General features: G+C 38.5%; 1 long non-coding RNA gene across 1 annotated transcript in view; it reads left to right on the top strand.

The window, feature by feature from the left end:
* The window catches only part of LOC102414166, a 60,204-nt gene extending 32,750 nt beyond the window's left edge, over positions 1–27,454 (top strand). The window contains exons 2-3 of the long non-coding RNA XR_328421.3: positions 4,781–4,880; positions 27,395–27,454. This is a non-coding gene — a long non-coding RNA (uncharacterized LOC102414166). The remainder of the gene's footprint in view (positions 1–4,780; positions 4,881–27,394) is intronic.

Below are 27,454 nucleotides of genomic sequence, written 5' to 3'. Positions count from 1 at the left end.
CTTTATTTGATTTGACCACTTTATTTGACACTCTGAATGTGTCTGTGAGTGAGAGAAAAGTTCTGTAAATATTGATTTGGGGCTTATGAATACATTTTGGCAAGGCAAATTAACAAATACCTAATCTACAAATAATGAGGATGACTGTATCACAAGTCTTGTGATTGTATTATTTTATTTCTGGTCTTTCCATGTGGCACAGTGGTAAAGAATCCATTTGGCAATGCAGAAGATGCAAGAGACATGGGTTTGATCCCTGGGTCAGGAAGATCCGCTGGAATAGGAAATGGCAACCTGCTCCAGTATTTTTGCCTGGAAAATTCCATGGACAGAGGTGTCTGGTGAGGTACAGTCTTTGGGGTGGCAAACAGTTGCACAAGACCAAGCACATGCACATACCCCAAGAATCACAAGCTTTGGGATTGTGTTAACTCCTCTATGTCTTTTTCTATCTGTCTACCTATATCCATTTGGCTATCAGGACTGGTCAAATCTAATATTTAAGTCCTTTCCTATAATCTTTTATTTAAATGTGTTTATAATAATTTAAAAAATTTGTTTAGCTTCTATGTTGTTTCATGTATAAAACAAGATTATTTTTTATAAGTTATGCTTTTTATTATTATGTAATAGCCCCCTTTTTTCTGTTTAGAGATTTTAAACTTAAATTACATGTTCCATGGTACAATGACACCATGCCTGCTTTAAGACATTGCTCTCCTCTTACATTTCATTAATTACTTGTCCTTCTCCAGCTCGCATATAAAATCAGACAGATATTTCCCTAGTATTTCGTGAAAAGAAGATGCCAACTTTTCCCCAACTTTTCCACTGTCACTCCCCACCCATGATATTCAGCTTGAAAAAGACTTCAGTTGAAATTTCCTCCTTACTCTCCTCCCAAGAGTCTCTGACGACTTTGGAATATTTTTGCTTCCTTCTTTCTCATGCCCCTCCTCACCACAATTCTTTAGTTTTCCTGAGGTGGTTTAGTTCTTTAAATTTTCCTTTTTAGTACACTTCTCTATTTCTAAGCTCTTTATTTATAATAGTTACACATACTCAGTCCATCTTGGTCAACCTATTTTTAATTAAATATCACAAGTTTGTTGCTCACTGTGGCTTTCTGTCCTCTTCAAGTCTGTTTTGTTTGTTGGTTTGTTTTTTTAAAAAGTCTTTTTCTAGTATTTTTACCAGATGAGTAATGAGATGTGTGACTTCTCTGAATCCTTATGTATCTGCAAACACTTTTCTTGTACCCTAAGAGATGAAAAATATTTTTAAGTTGAAAATATATCCCATTGTCTTCTAGCTTCCTAGTGTTGCAAAAGAGGATTTCATGGCAGCCTAATTTTTTCCTTTATAAACAACTTAAACGTTTCTACACAGAAAGAATAAGATTTTTCTATTTATCTTTGGAGTTCAAAATTTTTACCAGGATATACCTAGTCATGTATATATACACACATTCAAAGAAAAAATATATATAAATAGATATAGACAGATATGTGTATGTATCTATAACTATCTATATATATGATGACAAAGATAGATGTAGACATAAACATAGATATAGATATAATCTTTTCTCATCATTCTTCCCTGAAATTTGGTATCCTTTCTTCAATCCAGGGAAATATCTTTTGTTTGTATGCTTCATTTTGTTTTATTTAAATATATCCTTTCCTTCCTGTGCATCATCTTCTCTTTCTGGAACTCCAGATACACTTTCATGTCAGTGTCCTTGAACCTCTCTTCAGTCTCTGTGTTCATGATTTACATTTTTTTCCTCTGAGCTTTGTAATATTCTTGCATCCAATTTCCAGGCTATTGGTTGAATTTCAGTAGTAACCATTTTCTTCAGTAGTCAGTTATATATTTAAAAATCATGTTTTTGTTATTGTTTTAAATCAAGGAAGTCTATTTGGGTAGTCCTTGTTCCTCCTTACGTAGTTCTATTATTATTTCCGTCCAAATTTAAGTTATGTTCTCTGCCCTCCAGCAACTGTAATTCATAGATAGCCTGTTCTGAATGGTCAGCTTGTTCTTCTCTCTGGCTGCTTGGTCTTGAGTGATCTGCTCATCAGAGCTCCGCTTCAGCTGCTGGAATATGTCAAGCAGTGACAGTTCTGTGAATGGTGGCCTGCCCGGAAGTCTCTACCCCTGAGGATGCACATGTGACATCAGACAAGCTGTCAGTGCCTTTAAAGGCAGCAAGGGGAAGGCTGTCTGCACCCTATCTTCTCACGCTCTCGCAGGAGAGAGATGATTCGGACTGCTCTAGCTGCACCTGAGGGCCGGGAAGAACATGTACACTTCCTCGGTCGAGGACAATCTCTTATGCCTAATTTACCCTTTTTATTCTTTTGTGTATTTTCTTTTCTACAACTTGTATGTTTTCAAAAAAGCGATTTAATCTGAAATGCCACTGCCCTTTTCTTTCTGCTTCTAAGCTCTCAATGTCCTTAGGGTAAGAAAAGACTGCACTAGAACTCCCTCCTCTGCTACTAATTTACATTTAGAGAAATTAAGGAGGGGAAGAAAAGTTCCTGGGGAAGGAGGAGGTTCTATATGATATGAAGAATTACCACTTAATGACTGAGAAATGTCAAATTTATTGTGCATGAAGGCTCAGGAATATATTAGTTAAACATGTACATGAAATAAAGATGAGGTGCAGAATTTGAAAGGAGAGCCCAGAATGCACCTATAGTTCATGTAAGGCCTTGTTTCTAGAGGAAAACATGTGAAAATGATTATTGCCATGTTTACAAGTCTGTTTTTAATAATGAATTAACATTTTAAATTGGCTTTTGGAAAAAGTGAAGCACAGATAGCTTTTGTTTTGCTGGATTGTGATCCTACCTAAAACTCTGTTAGAAATATCAACTTCTGTAGCCTCCAAAAAGTACTAGGCCTTTATAGAAAACATGCATTATTTTTCTATTTTTAACTTTACCTTTTATTGAGGTAAGATTCACACAATATAAAATTAATCATTTTCAAGTGAACAATTCAGTGGCATTTGCATTACCCAGTACCTTCCCCATGTTGTGTAACTACCACCTCCATTTATTTCCAAAACATTTTCATCACCAAAAAATAAAACACTGTATCCATTAAGCAGTTATTGTTCATTCTCTCCTTTCCTCAGCCACTGGCAACCACCAACCTGCTTTCTGTGTCTATAGATTAACCTACTCTGGATACTTCATATAAATGGAATGATGTGACTTTTGTGTCTGCTTTCTTTCGCTTATTTTCCAGGTTCATCCATATGTATCAGTTTATTCCTTCTTATGGCTGAAACTATCCTGCTGCTGCTAAGTCGCCTCAGTCGTGTCCGACTCTGTGCAACCCCATAGACAGCAGCCCACTAGACTCCTCTGTCCCTGGGATTCTCCAGGCAAGAACACTGGAGTGGGTTGCCATTTCCTTCTCCAATGCATGAAAGTGAAAAGTGAAAGGGAAGTCGCTCAGTCGTGCCCGACTCTTAGCGACCCCATGGACTGCAGCCCACCAGGCTCCTCCGTCCATGGGACTTTCCAGGCAAGAGTACCGGAGTGGGGTGCCATTGCCTTCTCCGAAACTATCTTATTGTATGCTATATTACACTTTATTTACCCATTCATCCATTACTGAACATTTGGATAGTTTCTACCTTTGAGCTATTGAAAACAGTGCTGCTATGAAATTTTGTGTGCAAGTACTTATTTCTGTACCTGTATTCAATATTTTGGTGTATCTAGAAGTGACTTGGTGGATCATATGGTAATTCTATATTTGACTTTTTGAAGAATTCTATTTGGCTTTAATTTGCTTAATTAGCATGTGGCACTTAACCTCTGCTTATTTCTATTAGATCAATGAATTAACAGTCCTGTGGGATTATTAGGAAACTAATGATACATATTCCTCACTTCAGTCTGGCTCACAGTGTATTTTCTCCTTTCCTGCTTTCCCTAAAACTGTCTAATAAAGAAGTAAAGATCCTAAGAAACCTTGGTGTTCCAAAGTATATATTAGAAGGCAGATCTTCTGATACAGAACTGTTTTGTTAATAATCAACAAAAGATTGACAAACACTTGAGCTACAAATTCTTGCATTGTATTAATTACCTAAGAATTCCAAGGTTAGGAAGAGCATAGAGAAGCAAGTAGAACAAGGAAACATACACAATTTACATGAAATGTTAAAATTTAATCCTTGAAGTCTAGGTAGTACCTGTTAATCTTAAATCCACACTTTGAAATCAAAACATGAGCAGATGAACACTTCAGAGCATAATTTTTAAGGCAAATACCCTTTTAAAATATTTTTAACCCTTTTTGAGTGTTTTCGAGAAGGACACACACATACACATATTAATATATACACAGGCTCTGGCTGTTTTTCTTTTTAAGAGAGGGCCAGCAGTCATAGACAATTTATTTTGGAAGCCTAACTTAGAATTTTATTTCATTTCCCTTTACCTCTCCTGTCTTTCCCTCTCTTTCCCTGTCTCTCTTTCTGGTTGTTTTGAATGACAAGGAAGAAGACAAATCGAGAGTTATAAAGAGTGCTTCAGGGGAAACTCAGGGGATATAACCACCTAATTATGAATTTCCTGAATGTGCAATTTGACCAGCAGCAACTGGACGTGATTAGTACAGTGGGCCTCACCTCCAGCTGTTCTACAAAAACAAATCCGTGAAGGATTTCCAAGGCACATTTTCCTTGGGACCTGTTATAAGTTTTAACAAAGTGAATAGTGTGGTGTTGCTCTTTGTTTTTAAATAGGTGACAGATTGTCTGAAAAGAAGCGAAGCAAGTTTCCTACAATGAAAAGAACTACCCTATGGAGCCCATACTTCTGCTTGAGGCAAATGTGTTTAAAACGGTAAGAAAACAAAAACTGCAAATCTGTCTCCTTATGTGTGGAACCAAAGCTGGAAATGTGTGCTCTAGAGGCAACTGTAAAATCATATTTCAATCTGGCATATGGGCCAGTGATTGTGTTGTGTGAGTAATGCATACGTGTAATCCATGTGGTAAGCTTTGTGGACTGAGAAAAAGTCAGTGTTATTCACTGAGGCTTGGCAATCAGGAACCATTTATTTCGAAAAATTTACATGGGCTGAAACAATGTGAAAAATGTACTGTCCATTTTGTCAGCTTGTGAACATAGCAAAAACCACAGCACTCTCTTCAGCACAAAGACAAGGGGAAAAAAAATCCCTTTTTGCTGTTTTACACTTACAGAAGAATGATGGCTCTTGTACAACAAGGGGATTAATGCTGAATGCATACTATCTTTCACAAGTCAAGTCCAAATGAACCAGAGATCCAAAAAAAACAATACAGTACACCAAGTGGAGAGCCAAAAACTTCATTTATTTTATTGTCGTGATGTACAGATCAGTTTTTAATTGCTTTTAGTTATGGATTCTTGAGTTTTAAAGCAATTATAAAATATCTTCACTAAGTTCATAGTAGCATAAGTGCTCCAGAGAGGGGAAAAGAAATGAAGATAAATGGACTTGGAAGACCCCACTAATCTTTGTCAATAACAAGATATCATTTAGGCATTAATTTTTTTGATTCAAAGGCATTAAAAAAATATTCTTTAGGCCATACAGGGGCCTCAGAAGTACTCTACAGCAGGCAGGGGAAAAGGACTTGGTAACTGGTGGGTGAAGCAGGGAATGGAGGTGGGTAGTATTCAAAATGGTGCTACCTTTTTGATTTTAGTTTCTAAAAGTTTCACAAACTGCCTTCTGATGTTTCAATCTCAACTTTCACATTGCTTCCTCTAAAGTTTTTCCCTCAGTCTTATCTCCTGTGTTGATTAAATGGCTTTAAAATTTTTGAGAGGGGAATTTCCACCTATAAAGGATTAACTGCTAACAGGAATTGCCTTCCCGCCATAAACAATTTGAAAATCAGGCAAAATATATGAAATAACAGTTTTCAGACATTAGACATCTGGCAGTGTAGAACCAGATTCCTGAAAGAATCCCTATGATTATCCCAGATTACTGCCTTGAGAAAGACACAGTACAGGGAAAAGGAATCTAGTATCTTGCTGAGTCGAAGAAACAGATCAGTCTGGGGTGGCCTGGCAGCTATAATCTTAAGAGCAGAGTTCAAAAGAGAGAAAGAGCTAAGCAGAGGAAGAGGCACAGAAACTTGCATAGGAGTCTCCTCGAGTTCTTGCTAAATATCAATCTGCATGCGCATAAGGGGAAAACCCTTTTTGTTGGGCATGAAAATCGGAGGAAAGAATAATTACTAAGAAGCTGTAAGGTGAACAATCCCCAGAAATCATATACGACCATAAATGTTTGAATTCCCTCCATCCAGATTGGAGAAATCTGGTTGAGTACTTAGCCATTTAATAGAGATCTAAGAAGAGTTCTGCCTTAGAAATGAGGCTAAATTAGCTTTAGTATTGAAGTATTCTGAAGGCTCTCTAAAAAAGCTTGATAAAACCTAATCTCCAAGTAACCTTGCTGCCTACTAGAAGAAGCATAACATTATTTAAAGGACTACAAGACTCCATGTGCCAGTGCAGGAGACATAAGAGACAAGAGTTTGAACCCTGGATTGTGAAGATCCCCTAGAAGAGGACATGGCAACCCACTCCAGTATTCTTGCCTAGAGAATCCCATGGACAAAAGAGCTTGGTGGGCTACAGTCCATAGGGTTGCAAAGAGTTGGACACAACTGAAGTGACTTGGCACTCACAATAAAATCTAGCACCAAATAATGTAGAATTCATAATCTTCTTTATCTAATTAAAAATACCACCAGACATACAATACAAATAGTGACACATCAGATCAGATCAGTCGCTCAGTCGTGTCCGACTCTTTGCGACCCCATGAATCGCAGCACGCCAGGCCTCCCTGTCCATCACCAACTCCCGGAGTTCACTCAGACTCACGTCCATCAAGTCAGTGATGCCATCCAGCCATCTCATCCTCTGTCGTCCCCTTCTCCTCCTGCCCCCAATCCCTCCCAGCATCAGAGTCTTTTCCAATGAGTCAACTCTTTGCATGAAGTGGCCAAAGGACTGGAGTTTCAGCTTTAGCATCATTCCTTCCAAAGAAATCCCAGGGCTGATCTCCTTCAGAATGGATTGGTTGGATCTCCTTGCAGTCCAAGGGACTCTCAAGAGTCTTCTCCAACACCACAGTTCAAAAGCATCAATTCTTTGGCGCTCAGCCTTCTTCACAGTCCAACTCTCACATCCATACATGACCACAGGAAAAACCATAGCCTTGACTAGACGAATCTTTGTTGGCAAAGTAATGTCTCTGCTTTTCAATATGCTGTCTAGGTTGGTCATAACATTCCTTCCAAGGAGTAAGCATCTTTTAATTTCATGGCTGCAGTCACCATCAATTTTGGAGCCCAAAAAAATAAAGTCTGACACTGTTTCCACTGTTTCCCCATCTATTTCCCATGAAGTGATGGGATCAGATGCCATGATCTTCGTTTTCTGAATGTTGAGCTTTAAGCCAACTTTTTCACTCCCCACTTTCACTTTCCTCAAGAGGCTTTTTAGTTCCTCTTCACTTCCTGCCATAAGGGTGGTGTCATCTGCATATCTGAGGTTATTGATATTTCTCCCGGCAATCTTGATTCCAGCTTGTGTTTCTTCCAGTCCAGCGTTTCTCATGATGTACTCTGCATATAAGTTAAATAAGCAGGGTGACAATATACAGACTTGATGTACTCCTTTTCCTATTTGGAACCAGTCTGTTGTTCCATGTCCCATTCTAACTGTTGCTTCCTGACCTGCATACAGATTTCTCAAGAGGCAGATCAGGTGGTCTGGTATTCCCATCTCTTTCAGAATTTTCCACAGTTTATTGTGATCCACACAGTCAAAGGCTTTGGCATAGTCAATAAAGCAGAAACCAGGTGAAAAAATAATAAGTTGAAACAAATTCTGAAATAACAGATAGTTAATGGAATTAGCAGATATATATATGCTAAAATAGCTACTATAAACATTTACTACAAATTATAAATCACCACAAATATATGAGACAACAGAAATATAGGAAATAAAAAAGGTATGAATAATGTCTGTTAAACTATATGACATTTTAAATAAAATTTATACTGAAAAACAGAATCCCAAAGAAGTGGGGAAAAAAGGAAGAAAGAACAATGAAAGAAATAGCAAACAAATAGGAAAATAGTAGATTAAACTCAACTATTTAAATAATTACATTAAAGATAAATGGTCCAAACATTCCAAATAAAAAGCGGAGATCACGGGACAGAATAGAAATGCAAAACCCAACTGATATTTTAAAATGTGATATATTGGAATTCCCTCATGGTCCAATGGTTAGGACTCATTGCTCTCACTGCCAGGGGTCTAGATTTGATCCCTGGTGAGGGAACCGAGGTCCCACAAGCTGTGCCACAAGACCACCCACATATACAAAATATGGTATATGTATGCCATGGCAATTATTAAAAAGCAAAGACATCACTTTGCCAGCAAAAGTCCATATTGTAAAAGCTATGGTCTTCCCAGTAGTCATGTATGGATGTGAGAGCCAGACCATAAAGAAGACTGAGCGCCGAAGAATTGATGCTTTTGAACTGCAGTGTTGGAGAAGATTCTTGAGAGTCCCTTAGACAGCAAGGAGATCAAACCAGTCAATCTTAAAAGGAAACCAGTCCTGAATACTCATTGGAAGACTGATGCTGAAGCTGAAGCTCCAATACTTTGGCCACCTGATGCAAATAGACAACTCATTGGAAAAGACCTTGATGCTGGGACAAATTGAGGGCAGGAGGAGAAGGAGGTGACAGAGGATGAGATGGTTGGATGGCATCACTGATTGAATGGACATGAACTTGGGCAAACTCCAGGAGATAGTGAGGAACAGGGAAGCCTGACGTGCTACAGTCCATGGGGTTGCAAAGAGTCAAACACGACTTGGCGACTGAACAACAACAACAACAAATGCCGTGGAATATTATTTAGCTATAAAAAATAATGAAATTCTGATACATGCTATAATATGGATGAATCATAAAAACATTGTGCTAAGTGAAAGAAGCAGACATAAACAAATATTCTACTTTTATGAAGTACTTAGAAGAGAGAAATTAAAAAAGACAGTAAGTATATTAGGAGCTGAGTGTTGCTGGGAGTGAGAAGTTACTGTTTAATAGGTACTTCAGAATTTATTTCATTTAATTAATTAACTTTATTTTTGGCTGTGCTAGGTCTTTGTTGCTTTGCAGATTTTCTCTAGTTGAGATGAGTGAGGGCAACTCTTTGTTATGATGCTCAGGCTTCTCATTGTGGTGGCTTCTCTTGTTGCAGAGCATGGGCTCTGTTATAGGTGAGAGGGCTTCAGTAATTGGCAGCTGGTGAGCTCAGTAGTCATGGTGCACTGTCTTAATTGCCCCATGGCATGTGGAATCTTCCCCAGCCAGGGATTGAACCTGTGTCCCCTGCATTGGCAGGTGGATTCTTAACCACTGGACCACCAGGTAAGCCCAAGTACTACAGAATTTCTGTTTCAATTTGTTTTTAAAATTCTGTAAATGAATAGTGATGATGATTGCACAACATTATGAATATGGTTAATGCTACTGAAATGTATACCTAAAAATGGTTAAAATGGTAGATTTTTATGTTATATACATTTTACCATACAATACCATGTTATTTTATGTTGCTTACATTTTACATTAAAAATGAAAAAAAAAAAGCCCAACCATATGCCACCTATAATAAACCCATTTTAAATATAAACACATGCACCCAAAAATCCAAAACCAAAACAAATAAATAAATATAAAGACACAGATAATTGTAAAAAAATAGTAATTAAAACAATATACCATGCAAGCATTAATCAAAAGGTAGTTGAAATGGCTATATTTATATCTAATAAACTTGAATTCAGAACAAGGGTTAAAAAAAGAATACTTCACAGTTTTAATCAGGTCAATTCATTAGGAAGATATAACAATTTTAATTATTCATGTACTTTAAAACAGATTCAAAGTACATGAAGCAAAAATTGATCAAAATGGAAGGGAAAAAGAAACAAATCTTTAATTAGACAGGCACATGCTAGTAAAGTAATGCTCAAAATTCTCCAAGCCAGGCTTCAGCAATATGTGAACCGTGAACTTCCTGATGTTCAAGCTGGTTTCAGAAAAGGCAGAGGAACCAAAGATCAAATTGCCAGCATCCGCTGGATCATGGAAAAAGCAAGAGAGTTCCAGAAAAACATCTATTTCTGCTTTATTGACTATGCCAAAGCCTTTGACTGTGTGGATCACAATAAACTGTGGAAAATTCTGGAAGAGATGGGAATATCAGACCACCTGATCTGCCTCTTGAGAAATCTGTATGCAGGTCAGGAAGCAACAGTTAGAACTGGACATGGAACACCAGACTGGTTCCAAATAGGAAAAGGAGTACATCAAGTCTGTATATTGTTACCCTGCTTATTTAACTTATATGCAGAGTACATCATGAGAAACACTGGACTGGAAGAAACACAAGCTGGAATCAAGATTGCCGGGAAAAATATCAATAACCTCAGATATACAGATGACACCACCCTTATGGCAGAAAGTGAAGAGGAACTCAAAAGCCTCTTGAGGAAAGTGAAAGTGGAGAGTGAAAAAGTTGGCTTAAAGCTCAACATTCAGAAAACGAAGATCATGGCATCTGGTCCCATCACTTCATGGGAAATAGATGAGGAAACAGTGGCTGACTTTATTTTTCTTGGCTCCAAAATCACTGCAGATGGTGACTGCAGCCATGAAATTAAAAGACGCTTACTCCTTGGAAGCATATTGATAGCATATGCTCCTAGATAGCATATTGAAAAGCAGAGACATTACTTTGCCAACAAAGGTCCATCTAGTCAAGGCTATAGTTTTTCCTGTGGTCATGTATGGATGTGAGAGTTGGACTGTGAAGAAGGCTGAGAGCCAAAGAATTGATGCTTTTGAACTGTGGTGTTGGAGAAGACTCTTGAGAGTCCCTTGGACTGCAAGGAGATCCAACCAATCCATTCTGAAGGAGATCAGCCCTGGGATTTCTTTGGAAGGAATGATGCTAAAGCTGAAACTCCAGTCCTTTGGCCATCTCATGCGAAGAGTTGACTCACTGGAAAAGACTCTGATGCTGGGAGGGATTGAGTGCAGGAGGAGAAGGGGACGACAGAGGATGAGATGGCTGGATGGCATCACTGACTCGATGGACGTGAGTTTGAGTGAACTCGGGAAGTTGGTGATGGACAGGGATGCCTGACGTGCTGTGATTCATGGGGTTGCAAAGAGCTGGACACGACTGAGCGACTGAACTGAACTGAACTGATACTTTGGCCACCTCATGTGAAGAGTCGACTCATTGGAAAAGACCCTATTACTGGGAGGGATTGGGGGCTGGAGGAGAAGGGGACAACAGAGGATGAGATGGCTGGATGGCATCACCGACTTGATGGACATGAGTTTGGGTGAACTCTAGGAATTGGTGATGGACAGGGAGGCCTGGCGTGCTGCAATTCATGGGGTCAGAAAGAGTCGGACACGACTGAGCAACTGAACTGAACTGAACAGAGATATTGTGGGTTTGGTTCTAGATCACCACAATAAAGTGAGTCACATAAATTTTTTGGCTTCCCAGTGTGTATAAAAGTAATGTTTATACTATTCTGAGTTGATTAAGTGTGCAATAACATTATGTCTAAACAAATGTACATATCTTAATTTTAAAAATTAAAAATTCAAATCATCATCTAACAACACAGGGTTGCCACAAACCTTCAATCTGTAACAGACCAGGTATCTGTGAAGCTCAATAAAGCAAAGTGCAATTAAACTATGTATGCCTGTAATTGGGGAGTTCAACAATCCTCCCCCAGTAATTGATAGAACAAGTAGATAGCACTAACAATACTAACAGCTTGAACAGTAACATTCTATTTAAACGCCCTATCAAACAATAATAGATAGCCCTTCTTTTCAAATGCCAGTGAAACATTCACAAATATCAACTGTAATCTAGATCTTAAAAGAAGTTTCAACAAATTTAAAAGCATTGAAAACATGCAGTGTGTATTCTCAATCATGATGAAATTAAATTACAAGTCAATAAGAAAAAAATTCCCGGAAATCCTCCCACCCAGATATTTAGTACTTGAGCAATACATTTCTAAATTACTCAAAAAGGACTTCCCTCATTGTCCAGTGGTTAAAACTCCATGCTCCCACTGCAGGGGAGGCAAGGTTGATCCCTGGTTGGGGAACCAAAATCTCACACACCACGTGGTGTGGCTAAAATAAAATAAAGTAAATTACTCAAAGAAGAAATCACAAAGGAAATTAGAATATATTTTTAACTGAATGAAAATTAAAACACAATATATTGAATTTATGGGAAAGAGCTAAAGTAGAATGTAGAGGGAAATTTATAACTTTAAATGCTCAAGTCAATAATCTAAGTTTCCATTTTGAGGAACTAGAAAAAGAAGTAATTAAACCCAAAGTAAGTAGAACACAAGTAATGATAAAGCTAAGAGCACAAGTCAATGAAATAAAGGAAATCAATGGCACAAAAGATTGTTTCTTTTAAAAGAATTACTAGAATTGATTAATCAAAATAAAAGACATAAGTTATCAATATATGGAATGCAAATAGGAATATCATCTAGATCCTCAGACAATAAAAAATAAGGAAATATTATAAACAACTTCATGCCAATAAATTTGACAACTTAAGCAAAATGGGAAAATTTTAGAAAAATACAAACTGCCAAACTCATTCAATAAGAAATAGACAATCTGTACCTAAAAAGTAAATTGAATTGTAGTTAAAAACCTCTCACAAAGAAACTCCAGGTTCAAATGGTTTCACAGGTAAATTTTACTATACCTTTAAAAAATAAATAATACAGTTGCTTTTATGAAAATAGTATTATGCTGAGGTTAAAACCAAGGGCATTGCTAAAAATGACTATATAACAATAGACAAAAAAGTTTTAACAACATTTTAGTATGTCAAACTAAAAATGATAATATGTCACATTCAAGCAATGTTTAGTAGGAATGCTTACATTCTAATCCAGGAATGTCAAGTAGCTGTGCTTTATTATTTTTTAACTGAAATATAATTCACATACCATGAAATTCACCCATTTAAAGTATACAGTGCAATGGTGTTTAATAATTCAGTCTATTCAAAGATTGTGTAACCATCATGATTATTTATTACCTTAAATATGCATACTAATGTATCCATTAGTATTCACTACCCAATTCTTTCTCCCCTGTCTCTGCAAACCACTAATCTGCTATCTCTAAGTATTTGCCTATTTGGGGCATTTTATACCAATGGAGTTATATAATACATGGTATTTTGTGACTGCTTCTTTCAATTTGCAGAATGCTTTCAAGGCTCATTCAGGCTGTAGCATGTATCAGTTCTTAATTCCTTTTTACAGCCAAATATTTTTCCATTGTGTGGATATACAATGGGCCCTTGAACAATGCACAGATTAATCTGCATATAATTGGCCCTACAGTTCCTCCAGAACCATAGTTTAATCAACCACGAACCAAGTAGCACTGTAGTATTTATTACTGAAAAATAGCTGCTTGTAAGTGGACCCATGGATTTCAAACTAATGGGTCAGCTATACCATATTTTGCTTATATATTTATCAGTTTGATGGACATACGGGTTGTCCACTTTTTTGACTAACACTGCTATCATCATTCTTACACAACTTTTCATGTGGACATATGTTTTCATTTATTTTGAGTATATCAGTTCAGTTCAGTCGCTCAGTCGTGTCCGACTCTTTGCGACCCCATGAATCGCAGCACGCCAGGCATCCCTGCCCATCACCAACTCCTGGAGTTCACCCAGACTCACGTCCATCGAGTCAGTGATGCCATCCAATCATCTCATCCTCTGTCGTCCCCTTCTCCTCCCGCCCTCAATCCCTCCCAGCATCAGAGTCTTTTCCAATGAGTCAACTCTTCGCATGAGGTGGCCAAAGGACTGGAGTTTCAGCTTTAGCATCATTCCTTCCAAAGAAATCCCAGGGCTCATCTCCTTCAGAATGGACTGGTTGGATCTCCTTGCAGTCCAAGGGACTCTCAAGAGTCTTCTCCAACACCACAGTTCAAAACCATCAATTCTTCGACACTCAGCCTTCTTCACAGTCCAACTCTCACATCCATACATGACCACAGGAAAAACTATAGCCTTGACTAGATGGACCTTTGTTGGCAAAGTAATGTCTCTGCTTTTCAATATGCTATCTAGGTTGGTCATAACTTTCCTTCCAAGGAGTAAGCGTCTTTTAATTTCATGGCTGCAGTCACCATCTGCAGTGATTTTGGAGCCCAAAAAAATAAAGTCTGACACTGTTTCCACTGTTTCCCCATCTATTTCCCATAAAGTGATACCAAGAATAGAATTGTAGGGTCATAGGGTAACTCTGTCCAGCTTTTTGAGGAACTGACAAACTGTTTTCCATAGTGACTATACTGTTAAACATTCCCCTCAGCAGTACATGAGGGTTCCACCTTTGCCACATCCTCATTGACTCTTATTGTCTCCTTTTTTGATTAAATGAGACATAGTGATAAGATTGGTTTAAAACCACAATAGATATAGGAAAAGCATTTGACAAAACCCAATACTCTTTCTTTATATTATAATAAAAGAAAACAAAATGGAACTCTAAGCAAACTATAAGTAGAAACTTCTACAGCTTGAAAAGGGGATCCATACAGCTCACAGCTCATTGGCTGACATCACACTTAGTGGTGAAAGGTTGAATGCCTTTCCCTTAAGACTGGATAAAAAGCAAAGATGTCTAGTCCTTCCACTCCTATTCAACACTGTACAGGGGGAATGTTAATCAGAAAAGGAAAAAGTAAAGAAAGATTGTAAAGAAAGCAGTTAAACAGATTTGCTCATAGAGAACATGGTCATTATGTGGACATGGTTAAGATATCTCCAAAAACACTAAAAGATCTAGCAAGTATGCTTAGGAAAATTACAGGAGACCATGTCAGTATACAATAATCAATTGTTATATCAGCAACAAACAATTAGAAATTGAAAATTTTAAACACCATTTACAACAGCATTAAAAACATAATATGCTTAAGGAAAATTAAACAAAAAAAATGTTCGAGACTTAAAAACTGAAAACTAAAAAGACTGCTAAGAAAATTAAGGAAGGCCTTCACAATTAGATATACTATGTTCAATATTATTTATCAATATTAAGATGTCAATTTTCCTCAAATTTATTTGTAGATTCAATGTAGAGCAAAATCCCAGAAAACTTTTTTTTAGAAATTAAGCTGATTATAAATTTTATATGGAAATGCAAAAAAATTAAAACAGAAAAACAATTTTGAAAATGAAGAACAAAGTTGGGGAGCTACACTACCTGTTTCAAGATTTACTATAAAGTTACATTAGTCAAGATTATGTTGCCAGGGTACAAAAAAGATCTACACAACCAAGATAATCACAATGGTGTCATCACTCACCTAGAGCCAGACATCCAGGAATGTGAAGTCAAGTGGGCCTTAGAAAGCATCACTACGAACAAAGCTAGTGGAGGTGATGGAATTCCAGTTGAGCTATTTCAAATCCTGAAAGATAATGCTGTGAAAGTGCTGCACTCAATATGCCAGCAAATTTGGAAAACTCAGCAGTGGCCACAGGACTGGAAAAGGTCAGTTTTCATTCCAATCCCAAAGAAAGGCAATGCCAAAGAATGCTCAAACTACCGCACAATTGCACTCATCTCACATGCTAGTAAAGTAATGCTCAAAATTCTCCAAGCCAGGCTTCAGCAATATGTGAACCGTGAACTTCCTGATGTTCAAGCTGGTTTTAGAAAAGGCAGAGGAACCAGAGTCCAAATTGCCAACATCCATTGGATCATCAAAAAAGCAAGAGAGTTCCAGAAAAACATCTATTTCTGCTTTATTGACTATGCCAGAGCCTTTGACTGTGTGGATCACAATAAACTGTGGAAAATTCTGAGAGATGGGAATCCCAGACCACTTGACCTGCCTCTTGAGAAATCTGTATGCAGGTCAGGAAGCAACAGTTAGACTGGACATGGAACAACAGACTGGTTCCAAATAGGAAAAGGAGTTTGTCAAGGCTGTATATTGTCACTCTGCTTATTTAACTTATATGCAGAGTACATCATGAGAAACACTGGGCTGGAAGAAGCACAAGCTGGGATCAAGATTGCCGGGAGAAATATCAATGACCTCAGATATGCAGATGACACCACCCTTATGGCAGAAAGTGAAGAGGAACTCAAAAGCCTCTTGATGAAAGTGAAAGTGGAGAGTGAAAAAGCTGGCTTAAAGCTCAACATTCAGAAAACGAAGATCATGGCATCTGGTCCCATCACTTCTGGGAAATAGATGGGGAAACAGTGGAAACAGTGTCAGACTTTATTTTTTTGGGCTCCAAAATCACTGCAGATGGTGATTGGAGCCATGAAATTAAAAGACGTTTACTCCTTGGAAGGAATGTTATGACCAACCTAGATAGCATATTGAAAAGCAGAGACATTACTTTGCCAACAAAGGTCCATCTAGTCAAGGCTATGGTTTTTCCAGTGGTCATGTATGGATGTGAGAGTTGGACTGTGAAGAAAGCTGAGCACTGAACAATTGATGCTTTTGAACTGTGGTGTTGGAGAAGACTCTTGAGAGTCCCTTGGACTGCAAGGAGATCCAGCCAGTCCATTCTGAAGGAGATCAGTTCTGGGTGTTCATTGGAAGGACTTACGCTAAAGCTGAAACTCCAATACTTTGGCCACCTCATGTGAAGAGTTGACTCATTGGAAAAGACCCTGATGCTGGGAGGGATTGGGGCAGGAAGAGAAGGGGACGACAGAGGATGAGATGGCTGGGTGGCATCACCGACTCGATGGACATGAGTTTGGGTGAACTCTAGGAATTGGTGATGGACAGGGAGGCCTGGCGTGCTGCAATTCATGGGGTCGCAAAGAATCGGACACGACTGAGCGACTGAACTGAATTGAACTGAACTGAATTGTGCCAGGGTAAGAATCAGACGGGTTTCCCCAGGGGCTCAATGGTAAGCAATCTGCCTGCAATACAGGAGACATGGGTTCAACCCCTAGATCAGGAAGATCCCTTGGAGGTGGGCATGGTAATCCATTCCAGTATCCTTGCCAGGAAAATCCCACGGGCAGAGGAGCCTGGTAGGCTATACTCCATAGGGTCACAAAGAGTTGGACACAACTGAAGCCCACATAAGAATTAGACATGAGATCAAAGTGTAAGAGCTAAAATAATAAGACATCTAGAAGAAAATCTTTGTGACTTTTAGTTATACAAAGATTCTTTCAGATAGGATGCAAAAAGCATGAACCAAAAAATAAAGAGCTTAAATTGAACTTCATCAAATTGAAAACTTCTTCTCTTAAGATGACTGCCAAGAAATTCAAACCATGGTTTTTGATAAAATATTTCTAAAACATAATCCTGATAAAGGAGTTCTATTCAGACAATATAAAGGATGTTGCAACTCTTAAACAACTCGTGAAAAATGGGGAAAAGATTTTAACTGACATTTCACCAAAGAAGCTATGGGAACAACAAATAAACACATGAAAAAATGCTCAACATCCAAAATCATTAGTCATTCAGGAAGTGCAAATTAAAGCTGTGATGGTATACACCAAAGGCCAATGAGAGGGCTTCAATTTAAAGACTTAAAACACTAAATGTCAGCAAGGGTATGGAGCAACTGGAAATCTAATGCATTGTTGGTAGGAATGTAAAATATTTTAGCAAGAAGCTTGGCAGTTTCTTGAAAAGTTAAATATGCACTTATGACCAACCTAGATAGCATATTGAAAAGCAGAGACATTACTTTGCCAACAAAGGTCTGTCTAGTCAATGCTACGGTTTTTCCAGTGGTCATGTATGGATGTGAGAGTTGGACTGTGAAGAAAGCTGAGCCCTGAAGAATTGATGCTTTTGAGCTGTGGTGTTGGAGAAGACTCTTGAGAGTCCCTTGGACTGCAAGGGGATCCAACCAGTCCATTCTGAAGATCAGCCCTGGGATTTCTTTGGAAGGAATGATGCTAAAGCTGAAACTCCAGTCCTTTGGCCACCTCATGCGAAGAGTTGACTCATTGGAAAAGACTCTGATGCTGGGAGGGATTGGGGGCAGGAGGAGAAGGGGACGACAGAGGATGAGATGGCTGGATGGCATCACTGACTTGATGGACGTGAGTCTGAGTGAACTCCGGGAGTCGGTGATGGACAGGGATGCCTGGCGTGCTGCGATTCATGGGGTCGCAGAGTCGGACACGACTGAGTGACTGAACTGAACTGAACTGAACCATGTAACCTAGCAATTTCACTTGAGTATTTACCCAAGAGAAATGAAAATAGTTGTCCACACAAACATTTTTACATGAATGGTTATGGCAGCTTCAAGATAACAAACATTTGAAAACAAGCCAAATGTCCATCAACAAATGAATGGATGAATGAATTTGGTATAGCTCCTCAATAGACTACTACTATAAAGAGAGATAAATAGAAATGAACAAATACATGCTACAACAGCAATGAATCTCAAAAACATTGTGCCCAGTGAAAGAAGCCAGACATTAAATGTATGATTACATTATATGAAATTCTAGATTTAGTAACCAATATCAGATTAGTGGTAAGCTAGGGGAGGGGGCAGGAGTAGGTGATTTGAATGGAGCAAAAATGAACTTTTTTGGGGTGTGTGGTATTTTGATTAATTACATGGGTGAATTCATTTGTCAAAATTCTTAAAAATGTACATTGAAGATAGATGCATTTTTATTATATGAAAACTATATCCTTAAGAAAGTTAATTTAAAAAAAATTATACAGAAGTAATCGTTTTGGAGAATTTGTTTGGAGCTGTTTCCCCACCGCTTGGCTATCTCACTTTTTCTCCCCGATTTCTCCTCCTCCACTCCTGATTTCTGCTCCTGAGTCACAGCCTTCTTTCATTTGCTGGCTCTCCAAATATTTGGAGAGGCCTCTATCAATGGTTTCCTTCACTCACCCACCCACCCCCACCAAAGTCTCCTCTCCCGCAGGTTAAACATTGCCAGTTCTTCAGTCATTCACATTTGATGTAGTTTCTGACCTTGATAAAAAGTGGAGCTGGAAAAGCTGTATGCCTTCAACAGAGAGGCAAGATCTGGAAGGGTCATGAATTCCCCAAGTTAAGGAGAGTATTCCAAGGGCTGGGTAACCAAAACAAAGCAAACAAAAATATAAGTGTTTATAGTGGAAAAGTGTACAGGGGCCCAACTCATGCAAGGCCACGTAAGCCATGGTCAAGATTTTGTTCTTTCTTAAGTATGTTTTAAAAGAGCAGAGATGTGATCTAACCCAGGGCAGCCTCCAGGTGCTGGGCTCAGAGAATTTCCTTCAATCAGTTTCCCCTGCGGCACACACCAGGGTACTAACAATCTCAGCAGCTCCATCATCTTTGATAAGATATCTCTTTCAAATTTCCTGCACTCGATGAAGTACAGTGCCTTTAGAACAGCATTTACAGTGGTTTTGTCTTCTGTGTTCTCTTCTATTTATCAGCTCTCTTGACTCAACTGTGTGCAGGTTATTTAACTTGGATAGCTTATTCAATGTCTCTGTTTTCTCACCTGTAAACTAAGGATAGTAAACAGTAATGCTTTCAAAGTGTTACTGCAGTGATAAAATGTATTAATATATGTGAGATGCTTTGAATATTTACTGGTGCATAGTAAGCAGTCTTTAAGCATTTTCTGTTACTATTTGCCTAAGTATAAAGAGGAAAATCTTATAAGCTTCCAGACAGAATGAATAAGTTATCTGTAAAGGGGGTCAGGGTGGGGAAGGGAAGGGAAACAGGCTGGCAGTGAAATTTTCCTTTGCAACACTAGAAGCTAGAAGGCAGTGGAATACATCTTTAAATTAAAAATCCTATGACCGGTTGCTATATACTTCACTTATCAAAATGAAAGATACTATTACATGTGTGTAAAAGGCATGCCTTGCCACATAGTAAGTGCCCTGTAAGGTTTTTCTGTCATTACTATCCATAGGGCCAGGATCTGAGACTTGGAATCTCCCTCCCTGGATGATAACTATATTCCACCTGCGTACCACACAGGCCATGACCGCACTCCTCCCCTGACACATTCTCCTCTCTGTTCTTTCCCACTTATATTTCAATTATTCCAGCCCCAGGAAGGCGAGGAAGGGTTTCACATTCCATCTAAATTAATTAAGTATCTCTCCCAATTTTGTCAGGTTTGCGTTAAATATCAACAGATATTGATTGGGGAACAGAAAAAAAAAAATGTACTTAGCCTACATTCTAGACAATACCAAAAGCAAAAAGATTTTGTCTATTTCATGGTGAAATCGTCCTTGCTTTTATTAAATTTTAAAGCTCCTAACTGTATTAAAAAGAATTGTAATATAATTGGAAACTTCATTATTTCATGATTTGTATTATTTTTCTAGTAGTTATCCTGTTCTTTGATGTGCTTGGCATTAGTTCTTCAAACATCAAATTGTTTCATTATTGCTGAATTCAAGATTGTTTACAAAAACTTAATTTGAAATTTTAAAATGTTGAGTTTTCCAAAGAGGAGCAAAGGGTTACAAAACCATCTAAACCATATTTGCCAGGACTTTTATGTCTAAATTTTTATTCAGAGCAATTTAAGAGGAAAAGTAATTCTTATGTTTCTCATTCATTTATGCTTGAATCATCAAATTGCTGTTTTTCTAAAAGCTGTTTGATGTTCCACTAGCTTTTGAATCCTTTAAGACTTTTTAATGTCTCTTTTTCCCTTCATTATAGACTTTCTGCTCTCTGTGGGTTTTATTGGTCCAGTGTGTGCCTTGTATTTAACCCGTATTTCTCAAATTGAACCATTTTATGAACGGGTTCACTCTCACTCTTACCTCAGGACCCATGCACAGGTGCTTTTCTCAGCATGGAACACTCTTTCATGGTTAGCTTCTATATTTCCTTTGTCTAAAAGTGATTTTTCCAACGAGGCTTACTCTGACCTCCCTGTTTCAAATTGCAAAACTAAAATTTACTCTAAAATACAGCACAAAATCAACTTAGCTAAGTGAAATTTAGAATCAAATAAATGCTGGAGGGACTTTGAAGTTTTTCTGGCCCAAATGTCTCATTTTGCAGATGAAGCCTAGAGAAGTTAAGGGGCTTCCCTTAGATCAGACAACCAGTTAAATCCAGAAATCTAACAGGCATCTCACACTCAACATGCCCTAAACTGAACTCTGGTTGTCTCCTGGATCCTGTTCCCTGTCTTGGCTGATGGTAACACCATTCTTCCAGTTACTTGGGCCAAATACCTTGGAATCATCTCATCACCCTTTCTTTTACACCCTCCCCCCATATCTAATCTATCAACAAATCCTATTTGCTCTGCCTTCAGAATACAAACAGAATCTTCCCATCTCCCAAGTTTGTCCATTATCTTACACCCAGATTACTGCAAGTCTCCTGTCTGTTCTCCTTGCCTCTACTCTAGCTTCCAATAGTCTGTTCTCCACAGAAGCTAGACTGGCTGAAACCCAAGTCAGTTCATGCTACTCTTGTGCTCTGTTCCAAATCCACCAAAAGCTCCGCATTTCATTCAGGCAGTGCCTCCAGGACCCTCCACCCTCTGGGCTCTCATATCCTCCTCCCAAACTTATCTTCTACTGGTCCACCCCTTGCTTGAAAAGTCAAAGTGTTAGTTGCTCAGTCGTGTTAGACTCTGTGACCCCATGGACTATAGCCCACCAAGCTCCTCTGTCCATGGAATTTTCCAGTCAAGAATACTGGAGTGGGTTGCCATTCCCTTTTCCAGGGGATCTTCCTGACCCAGGGATCGAGCCTGTGTCTCCTGCATTGCAGGCAGTCTTTACCATCTGAGCCACCAGGGAAGTACTGGCCCTTGAAGCCTACCCCTTCCTTGCTACCCTATAAATATAGTGATCTTCTTGCTAGTCCTTGAATAATCCTGATATATTCCCACCTTATAGTCTGGTGACACATATCCCATAACATGGGCATATTTCTGAGTATGAAAGCATTAATTTGTTAAGTGTAACTAGATAAAATAACCCCCAATTTTTGTGAACTGTTTTGTTATCCCCTGACTGAGCAACTTCACTTTCACTTTTCACTTCCATGCATCGGAGAAGGAAATGGCACCCCACTCTAGTGTTCTTGCCTGGAGAATCCCAGGGACGGGGGAGCCTGGTAGGCTGCAGTCCATGGGGTTGCTAAGAGTCAGATACAACTGAGCAACTTCACCTTCACTTTTCACTTTCATGCATTGGAGAAGGAAATGGCAACCCACTCCAGTGTTCTTGCCTGGAGAATCCCAGGGACGGGGGAGCCTGGTGGGCTGCCGTCTATGGGGTCGCACAGAGTCGGACACAACTGAAGCGACTTAGCAGCAGCAGCAGCAACTTTTAATATACCGAGATCCTCACATGAAAATGCTCCCACAGGACTTCCCTGGTGGTTCAGTGGTTAAGAATCTAAGCTTCCAAAGCAGAGGATCCGGGTTCAATCCCTGGTTGGTGAACTAGATCCCAGATGCCACAACTAAGACCCAGTGCAGCCAAATAAATATTTTTTAAAAAGAAAAGGAAACACTCCCACAGTTAGCTAGGTTCTACCGTCAGATGGTACAAATCTGAAGACAAGCCTGATCTAAGGACTAACGCTGCACCATTGCTTGGTGAGGAAACCATTGTATTAAAATGGTTAAATTAAAAACCCCTTCCTACTTCCCTATTTGCCATTTGGCTTATTACCTGAGCACTGCTGTAAACATAATAAACTCACTGGGTTCTCTTTCACACTGCTTCTACCATGAACTTTCTTCCAAGGATGCCACTTGGAGAGAATGTTTTTAGGGGGTGATCTATTGCTCTTGCTCCCCCTTGTTTAAGACTCTGGTACTCTGACCTCTCTCGATCCCTGGGAGGCCTTGATTGGGAATCAGAAAACATTTCCATGGAGGGCTGAGAGCAAAGTCTGATTGCAGTAAATTAAGGATGAGGAATGATTGTGATCCCAGAGACTGTGGCTCTGAAGCACATTCTTTGTTCCAAGAGCAAAATATGTTCTGTTTAGAGGGAGAAGAAAAATCAGAAAGAATTGGTAGCTTGGCTCTCTACGTGGAAAATTTTCCTGTGTTATAACAATAATAGATTTACTGTAGTCCTTTCTTAACATTCTATCTATCATGCTCACTTCACACTTTCCTTTTGCTTATCTATTGCTGGAACACCCTCCCATCCTCTCTGCTTACCTAATATCCATTGTCACGAAACATCTATTCCTCTGTTTCTGGGAATATTTCATGATATTTCCTTTGAGAAGCCTGCTCCCGTGTTTTTGGTGAGACTGACTCCACTGTGAGTTCTAGAGATATGTCCAAATTGATTTAAACAATCACTATATCCCTTTGCCCAGGGTACCATGACTGACTTAAGAATTGACACATTACCTAATCAGAACCAACTCGGTGCTAGGGTGCATTTACTAGGGATTTTTGGAAAGAGACGCCTCCTTGTTTTGTCTTGGGGTCTCCTGGAAAAGACTGCATCTTCTCCTGGGTGGTGTGATGTGGAGCTACGTGGTCTAGAACTGCTGGAGGCATTTTGCTGCCAGGAGGGAAACTAGCTAAAAAATAAAGTCAGCACTCACTCTCATTCCCTCTACCACAGACTTGGATACTTTAGTACTACTAAATTATATTATTACTAGAAAATAGGCAGAGTCATTTATAAATACTGTGATGATAATAATGATGATGATAAAGAATGTCAATAGAGCACATGGCTACAGGCCACTAGGTTTAACTCCTGGAAATGCCACTTGCTACATGTATGACATGAGGCAAATGCTTTAAATTTTCCATGCCTCTGTTTCCTCACTTGTGAAAGAGGAATAATACAAACATATTAGTTGCAGAGGTTTTCATTTCCAGAAGGTCAGTGGACAAAGCTAATAGTGAAAATTGGCCACAAACACCGAGAAATACTGGATGGACAAAATAGTTTATTATACAACAATAAAGAGTAAAGTGGATTTATTCTTTAGTTATTAAATGCAGATACTAAGGTATCTCTTTCAATAACTAATAGATACAATAGAAGAACATAAATAAGGATATAGAAGTTTCAAAAACACTTCAAATGCCTTTGGTCTAATACATATTTGGAACCATGTACTCAGTAATTAGACATATATATTTTCTTATATTTGCACTAATAAAAAGAAATTTATCAAATACTAGCTCACAAAAAGTTGAAGATCATTTAATAGATAAAATATCCTTGTATTTGGAAATTTAAAAATATATTTCTGAATAATTTGTATATTAATTAAGAAATAATCATAGACATTTGAAAATAATTAGATCTAAATTCCTATTAAATTGCTCCATATCAAAACTTGTTAAATGCAACTAAAGCAATTTTCATGGGGAAGTATATAGGCCTAAATGAATGTTAGATAGTGATTTAATTATAAAGTCTTATTTTTCTTTTTATTACTTCTGCAAATAATGTAGCATATATCATAAAGACTTAAACAAACCTTTCTGTTTAAATATAACACAGAGAAAAGTTCATAAATGATAAAAATATATCTATATAGATTTTATGTGAAAAAATATTGAATGTGAATAAAATGTATAATGTTACGATTATAATCCACATCATTTTACATCTCAACAACAGTAAAAATAAACTATGTTTTCAACACAGTATCACCATTGGCATTCTACTTCCTAAGAATAGATATAAACCCAGCAAGCAAAGATGAGATAGCATACCAAACAGAAAATGTAATCTAGTAAATAAATAGAGAAAAGGACTTGTAAAAATAGTCATTACCTGCTTTATACCCCCAGAAGGACCAGGGAGTTTTTAAATATCACCTTGAGTTCTAGCAGAAAACAAGTAGGAAACAGAAGAGAGTTTAACAAAGGGACTGACCACAAAGTGTGGGCAAGGTTAGAAAGCAACAGGGTGTGATGAAGTATTTGCGACTCTGTTACCACCTTCAGCATCTTGATAGGAGCTGTTGCCTTTGGTAGAAGAGCATACTAATGCCAGCCTGTGGCTTGACATGGAGGGAGCCTGGAAAATAAAAACACAGCCACACAACCTTCCTGTTCTCCCGTATTCATGTGTATTTCTTATGGCGAAACCCAGCCAGAAGCTAGAAAGCAAGAAAGCCTGTTGATGTGAGCCCCGTGAATGAGGCTGGTCTTTGGAAACACAGAGCAAGGGAGAGAGTAGATTTGGAGGAAAATATCCAACACTGGCATTAGTAAGATGAAATACAGTTGCTATCCTCTTCAAAATAATATATTCAATGACCTTAATTCTTGTTTTCTTACAGTAAAACCAAAATATCTAGGAGGACAGTTAATTTATTTCCAAAAATTTCAGTGATAGTAGCTAGTGAAGTTCTTAATTTTCCATATTATGTTAAATAACATCCCCTAAGAGGCAGAGGTGAACACAATATTAGACATGCAAGAGATTTACTGGGGGAAACTCCTGTGAAAAATAAAGGGAGAAAAAGTAGGTGTAGGTAAGGAAAGCCTCAGACTTCAATGCAGGTCTGATACCTGTGAAAGGAGAGGAGAAAGGATTCAGTAGGACTGGGTGAGAAGAGACTCAAGACTATATCTCAATTCTAACAAAGTTTTGGCCAGCCCAAAGAGGAGTCTTTGAACCATTGCAGACATGCTAAGTCGCTTCAGTTGTGTTTGACTCTGTCCAACCCTATGGACTATAGTCCACCAGGCTCCTCTGTCCATGGGGATTCTCCAGGAAGGAATACTTGAGGGGGTTGCCTTAGCCTCCTCCAGGGGATCTTCCCAACCCAGGGATCAAACCTGCATCTCTTACGTCTCTCGCATTGGCAGGTGAGTTCTTTACCAGTAGTGCCACCTGGGAAGCCCAAAAGAAAGTGAAGTTGCTCAGTCGTGTCTGACTCTTTGCGACCCCATGGACTGTAGCCTGCCAGACTCCTCTGTCCGTGGGATTTTCCAGGCAAGGGTACTGGAGTGAGTTGCCATTTCCTTCTCCAGGGGATCTTCCCAACCCAGGGATCTAACCTGGGTCTCCCACATTGTAGGCAGACACTTTACCATCTGAGCCACCAGGGAAGCCACAAAGCCACTCATTATAAAACCCCATGCCCTGAAGGAATCTTCATACCTCTGATTTCATGCCTTCATACCACGTGTTCACTCACTGTGAGCAGCCTGGAGAAAATGTGGCCTCATAGAATGTGGTGGTGGATCCAGGGGCAAGGCAGCTGGAATTATCAGTCAACTATGCTCCTTAGAGCAGGAGATCTGAGAGGGTTATATTTCATGGCCACCACACACACCATTTACCTCTTTGTGAATTTTAATACTAAGAAAACAAAGAGTGGAAAGTGCTCATTGCAATTACTGCCATATAGGGAGGAGTCAAAAGCTAAGTAGATAGAATAATTTGAGGTGCATACAAAGACACTTTACACTCTTGAAATACCCTCTATGCTCTTGATTTCTACCATCCTGAAAATCTCTGTTATAGACAGAACATCAATGTGTTCATTAAAGATCAGCCTCTCTTTGCATTATAGATATCAATGTAATTCATTCATAGACTTTTTTTTAAATCATATTGACTGTAATGTTCCAACAATAATGTTATTTTGACCTATCTCTCATTTAGACTTTTCATTTATGATCTTATGACTAATAAGGTGGTCCGATTCACATGTTACAAATGAAGTGGAGATCAAATTAACTCCCCTTAATTTGTAACAATCCAATACATGGTTATCTCCTCGTAGGGCTGACCTTGTATATGCCATATATACTTCTGATAAAAAGTATATGATAACATTTCTTTTGAAAAACCTTCCTCCTTTTTATAATATGATGAAATTTAGAGACGTCTCCCAGTCTAATGTAACAATCCCCACTACAGCTCTAGTCTGTTGAATAATTTGCAGTTGGGCAGTGAGAGGAATTGAGAATGAATCACTAGGAGCCACATAAGCTCATTCAAATAAGGCATATCAGGTTAATCTTATTGATATGATTACTAAACTAGCAGAACAGTCTAGATACAAATATAGTGATATCTTTATGGACAAAGTAGAAATATGTTTTGTTTACCAAAATATTAATTAATTCATTCATAGAATCACAGAAAGTTAGAGCTAAAGTGACTTAAGATGTCATCTTATTCTATAGATATGTCAGGTTTTTTTTTTTTTTTTTTTTTTTTCAGTCATTCAGTCATGTCTGACTCTTTGCGACCCCATGGACTGCAACACATCAGGCCTTCCTG

The sequence above is a fragment of the Bubalus bubalis genome, chromosome 1 (genome assembly GCF_019923935.1).
Source record: "Bubalus bubalis isolate 160015118507 breed Murrah chromosome 1, NDDB_SH_1, whole genome shotgun sequence".
Taxonomy (NCBI): domain Eukaryota; kingdom Metazoa; phylum Chordata; class Mammalia; order Artiodactyla; family Bovidae; genus Bubalus; species Bubalus bubalis.
This window is presented reverse-complemented; position numbering and strand designations above follow the sequence as displayed.